The sequence below is a fragment of the Ictidomys tridecemlineatus genome, chromosome 8, assembly GCF_052094955.1.
Source record: "Ictidomys tridecemlineatus isolate mIctTri1 chromosome 8, mIctTri1.hap1, whole genome shotgun sequence".
Lineage (NCBI taxonomy): Eukaryota > Metazoa > Chordata > Mammalia > Rodentia > Sciuridae > Ictidomys > Ictidomys tridecemlineatus.
This window is the reverse complement of record NC_135484.1, coordinates 122694826-122700825: the sequence shown is the minus strand read 5'-3', so window position 1 is coordinate 122700825 and position 6000 is coordinate 122694826. Positions and strand designations below refer to the sequence as shown.

Here is a 6000-nt window from a genome sequence, read left to right as displayed (position 1 = left end):
TGCATTTTGACTGTGAGGTAATCAGGCACAGAGAGGTTAAGCCATGCCTCCCAGCTGCAGAGCTAGCCATAGGCAGATCCACCCTCACACAGCCTGGCTCCAGGATCAGCCTGCAAACACTGTCATCAGGCCTCCCAGGATCTGCTCCTCTTGGGGAAGCCTCTCACAGACGTGGAATTTTGCACTGGCAACAGCTCCAAGTTTATGAAATCTGTCACATAGATGATTTCACAGTAGCCTTGCAACAATAGTTCCTGTGAGGTCATATTCATTATTCATAGTTTTAAAAAAATCGCCTGAAGAAAATCCAAATGTCAGAGGTTAGGAGGCTGAACTCCTACTCAGACTTGCGTCTTCTGACTCTAAGTCCAGTGCTCAGGCCTCATGGTATTAGTCAGTTGACGCTAAGGCCAGCCTCATACTCCACACTTTTTCGGGGTTGAAGGCCAGGGCATTTCTTTCCACTACTACTCAGCTGCCTCCTGTCTAGGAAAATGCTTTTTTGGGCCCAGAGAGAAAATGTGTTGTTGGCATCGATTTCCTATTGTTGGGCAATGGTTTCCGCCATCTGGACCAGGTGACGTCAGTGGTCTGGATTTCAGCCAGTGTTCTTTGGCCCAGGAGACAGACTTCCGGCTGGGTGGGCTCTGAGCCATCTCTGACCTCCTGGAGGGAAGGTCTCTCAAGTTGCCAAGAGAGGAACTGAAAAATGAGATCTCAGGGAAGATTTTACTACAGGAAATCAGGTAAACATGGGAAAGAGAAGTTCGGGGGGCCCTGGGGAGGGGCGAGCAGGGAGCCCTCCATCGGGTCTGGGGCCTTTCTCAGGGCAAAAGAGGAGATTCAATGATCACACCAGGAGGTTGAAAATCTTGTGACTAACAGACTCAAGTAAATAGAGGGGGATGAGAGCAAAGGTAAGCAAAGCTAAGGAAATCTGGGAAAAGATACACAAAGATAAAATGCAGAAGGCTAAACATAGGCCAAGAATAGAATGATGATCCCAATCCTCCTGCACTTTTCTGTGGGCTCTAAATCCTGAACTAAGTGGTAACACAGGAATATAAGCAGCATTTACCTTTTTTTTTTTTTTTAGCATTTACCTTTTTGAATTACAGAAGTACACCAGTTTTTTTTTTTTTTTTAAAGATAAATGAATTAAAGTAGAAAGTTAATCCCCCCCCCCCATTCCCCACACCTCTCCCGGCCTGGTTCATAAATACTGTTACTCTTCTGGGCCGTTTCTTTCTTTCTTTTTCTTTTCTTTCTTTCTTTTCTGAGCCACATCCCCAGCCCTTTATTGTATTTTGTTTAGAGACAGGGTCTTACTGAGTTGCTTAGTGCCTTGCTTTTGCTGAGGCTGGCTTTGAACTTGTGATCCTTCTGCCTTAGCCTCTGCACCACAGCTCTGGCTCATCTGAGCCATTTCTTCTGCCAATATTCATATCCTTTAATCCTCACAATGACCCTGTGAGGTAAGTACTATATGCCTCCTTTTTGGGGTGATGGACATTGAACTGAGGAGTGCTCTATTACTGAGCTACACCCACAGTCGTTTTGTTTTTTTAATCAGAGATAGGGTGTTGCTAAGTTGCTGAGGCCCACATTGAACTTGGAATCCTCCTTACTCATCCTCTAGAGTAGCTGGGATTATAGGTGTGTGCCACTGCACCTGGCATTATATCTCTATTTTTAAAAAACTGTGGTAAAGTATATATAAGATTTACCATTTTAACCATTTTTAAGTGTGCAGTTCACTGGCATGAAATTTTCCCATGTTGTTATGCAACCATCACCACATCCATCTCCTGAGTGTTTTCTTCTGTCCTATCCGATCTCTGTGCCCAGGAAGCAATATCTTCTCATTTCTCATGGGGCTCAGCTCCTGGCAACCACCATTCTACTTTCTGTCTCCTAGGTACCTCTCTTAAGTGGACTCATTCAAGTTTTATTTTTTCCTTATGTGACTGATTTTTAAAAAAAAATTTTTTTTAAAGAGAGAGAGAGAGAGAGAAATTTTAATATTTATTTTTTAGTTTCCAGCAGACACAACATCTTTTGTTTTTGTATGCGGTGTTGAGAATCGAACCCGGGCCACATGCACGCCAGGCGAGCCCACTACCGCTTGAGCCACATTCCCAGCCATATGTGACTGATTTTTATTTCACCTGACTAATGTCTTCAAATTTCATAGCAAGTGTTAGAATTTTCTTTCCTTTTAAGAGTGGATAATTGTCCATTCTCTCTGTCTCTACCTCTTGCATGTTCTTTCTGTTTTGTTTTGCCATTCATCTATTAATGGGCACAGGTTGCTTTTACTTTTTGGCAATTGTGAATAATCCTGCTATGAACATAGGTGTACAAGTATCTATTCAAGTTATGCCTTTATTTTGGTACTGGGGATTAAACATAGGGATGCTTTATCACAGAGCAACAACCCCAGTCCTTTTATTTTAAATTTTGAGATAGTTTCTGGGGCTGGCATCTAACCTGAGATCCTCCTGCCTCAGCCTCCCTGGTTGATTATAGGTATACACTACTGCACCTGGCTATGACTTTTTTTTTTTTTTGGTACCAGGGATTGAACTCAGGAGCACTTGACCACTGAGTCACATCCCCAGTCCTATTTTGTATTTTATTTAGAGCAAGAGTCTCACTGAGTTGCTTAGAGCCTTACTTTTGCTGAGGCTGGCTTTTTCTTTTTAATTTTTTTTTTTTTTTAGTTGTTGGACTTTTTTTTTTTTAATGTGATGCTGAGAACCCAGTGCCTCACCCATGTGAGGCAAGCACTGTTCCACTGAGCCACAACTCCAGCCCCTTGAGGCTGGCTTTGAACTCTGGATCCTCCTGCCTCAGCCTCCTGAGCCACTGGGATTATAGGCATGCATCACTGTGCCCAGCTGACTTTATTTGTAATAGCAGTTTTATAGAGATATAATTTGCATATTATACAATTCACTTTTAAAAATGTTCTATGAAATGTGTTTATTTTATTCACATTGTGGTGCAACCATCACCACAATCAATGTTAGAGCATATTCATCAGCCCCAAAAGACCTCATACCCATTAGAGTCACTTCCAATTTATCCACAGATCTCTCCCACCCTAGGCACAGCAAACATAATCTACTTTCATCTCTATATATTTGTTTATTCTGGACACTTTTTCTTTTTTCCTTCCTTCCTTCCTTCCTTTTCTTTTGGTGTGTGTGTGTGGGCGGGAGGTGCTGAGTACTGCATTACATTCCCAGCCCTTCTTTTTAATTTTGGGACAGAGTCTCACTAGATTGCTGAATCTGGCTCAAGCTTGCAATCTTCCTGCCTCAGCTTCCCAAGTAGCAAGGATTACAGGCCTGTGCCACCACACCCAGCTTGAGACAATTTTTGTCTGGGTTGTGATGTGGGGGTCTGATATCCTTTTTGCATGTGTACATCCATCTGTCCCAGCATTAATATGCTCTTTTTTTTAAACAGATGAATAAATAATAAGTTATATCAGAAAAGGCCTGGTTTTGTTGACCATTATCTCCTTGGGATTCACCTAGCACCATGCAGGACAAATACAAGATGCCCAATAAATACAGGCTGAATGAATGAATATATGCGTGACGGAGACTCAGAGAAGTTAATAAGTTACATAGGTCAGTAAGCTGGAAAGTGGCCAAACAAGGTACACACCCAAATCTTTGCTTTCCCTTCCTTTCTTCTGCCTGGGTCTTGCTATGTGGCCCATACCTGGCCTTGAACTTGGTGATCCTCCTGCCTCAGCCTCCCAAGTAGCTAGGACTATGGGTATGCACCATCATGCCTTAATTCATTAATTGCTCATTTGTACTTCTAAATTTCCTAAACTTTCTTAAGTTACCAAAAGTTCTTTGCCACAAGAAACCAGATTTCCTCCAAATTCCATTTGCTGCAGCTCTCTGTGTTATAACAATTATTCCATTGTGAACAATCAAACTTCTCTTCCCTGTGGCTCCTCTCCTACCCCAGCCACAAAGATTCCGCTTCCTTCTATGGTGGTTTAGTAGCTGGAAAGTTCTAAATATCTGACCAAGCCTCCTGCTGTACAATTGTGCCATAAATCTTTATGAGTGTTTGTGTAACAATTTTTACAGGAGCTGGTGTGCTGTGGGAGGCATTTGGGGTATGCAGGAAGCTTGGTGCGCTCTGCCCTGTGTGAAGTGCAGCCTTGGGAAGCCAGATGTCCTTGTTATAGGCTTGATATGCTCCCTTTTGGGGCCTTAGTTTCTGATTCTGGGTATTGCTGCTATTTTGGAGGAAAATGAAGCCAGGTGACATAAAACCCAGCTATATGTGTTGAATTCACCTTTTGGAATCAGGACCAGGGATAAATTTGAAGGGAGGAAGAAACTTGAAGGGAGGGGTCTAAAGTTAAGCAGAAGCTGGGGAAAATTGGATTGATTTACCTGCCCCCACCTCAATAGTGTAAGTTTGGGCTCCCCCATTGGAATCTTTAGAAAATCTTTTATCTATAGGAAAATTAGGAAGAGGCAGGAGAAAAAAAAAAAGAATATTTATTTATTTATAGTACTGGGATTTAAACCAGAACGGTGAACACTCTACCACTGAGCTATACCCCCAGTCCTTTTTTTCTTTTCTTTTCTTTTCTTTTTTTTTTTTTTGAAACAGATTCTCACTAAATTTCTGAGGCTGGCCTCAAACTTGTAATCCTCCTGCCTCAGCCTCCAAGTCACCAGGATTTGCTAGCATAGTGGGCAAGAAAGAATATTTATTGATAGTTTGCTCAGAGTATATTTATGTAGCTCATATTATCCTCAAAGTAATCCTATAGGTAGGTATGATCAATCCTATCTTGCAAGTTGGATGCTGAAACTTGCCCAAATTCACACAATGATCTAAGCCTGGAGCTTTCCTGACTCCTCCAAGTCCATACTCTTTCCAATACCCTGAGCCAAAGTAGCCAGCATGCAGAAACAGCTCTGAGGTCCCCTCCCTTCTTCCCTCCAAGGGATCTATTACTCATTTTGTCAAGACATCTTGGAACCTAGGGAAGCTCTTGTGATTTGTCTGAACCAGTGGGTGTTCTGGAGCTGGTTCCGGCCAGCTGGTGAGAGTGGTGGTTAAACCTTCAGGAATTTGGAAGCTGCTTATTCCACTGTTAGTGGTTGGAAATCTGTCATGGGAGGGCTGTCTCTATCATTTTATACCATAAAAATTGGTAACTGGTATAAATTGGGGACCCCCACCTCCCCCACAGGCTGATTTATCAACATATCACTATCCTGGACTTTTCTCTGAGGTCATAAATACCCCTAAGAGCATTAACCTTAGGACAGGGCCTTTCCCCACTGGTCACAACCTGTCAGCTGCAGGCCAAGGAACCAAGGAAGTATGGACACATCTGCTAGGGAATGAGGAAGTGTGTGCACAGGCGAGAGAGAAGAGGCTATAGAACATTCGTTATTTATACATCAACCAAATACCAATGTTTTTATTCATGGGGATTTCTTCGGGGAGGGGTTTATGGTTGTAATTAGAGCATAAAAGGGGAGATCTAATTCATGAGGAAACTAGAGATGTGCCCCATGGGGGTGGAGCTATGTGACATGGGGAGAGGGTGCCTCCTCTTTTGTGGAAGGATGGTGGACCTTGAGCTTGGGGTCCTGTAGTGGGAAGCAGTTTGTAGACCATATTCCCCACCAACTACAATTGGGATCTTTTTGCCTGCCTGGTGGTGCCTTGTGTCTGACAGGGCTCCCAGATGACCAGGGGCTACAGGGGCCTGCGGAGAGCAGAAAACTTTGAGCACTAGGAGAATAAAGTTCCAGATCTCACTCTAACTCTGCTTTGGGTCATCTCCATCTGAAGACTAGAGTCAGAGGCTGTAGATCCTGCTTTAGATGATTCAAAGAAGTAGTGACATCCCATAATAAAAGAATCCTTCATGGTGAGCTATGGAAGGGAGCATCTCCATGAGAGGAAGCCATGTCCAAAGAGGTTTCCCTGTCCCTTTGG

At 43.1% G+C, this 6000-nt stretch overlaps 1 long non-coding RNA gene across 3 annotated transcripts in view; it reads left to right on the top strand.

Annotated features, from left to right (window-relative positions):
* The first annotated feature begins 333 nt into the window (after window positions 1-333).
* The window catches only part of LOC120888993 (uncharacterized), a 66584-nt gene continuing 60917 nt past the window's right edge, over window positions 334-6000 (top strand). For all 3 annotated transcript variants that reach the window (XR_013425299.1, XR_013425300.1, XR_013425298.1), the window contains exon 1: window positions 334-746. This is a non-coding gene — a long non-coding RNA (uncharacterized LOC120888993). The remainder of the gene's footprint in view (window positions 747-6000) is intronic.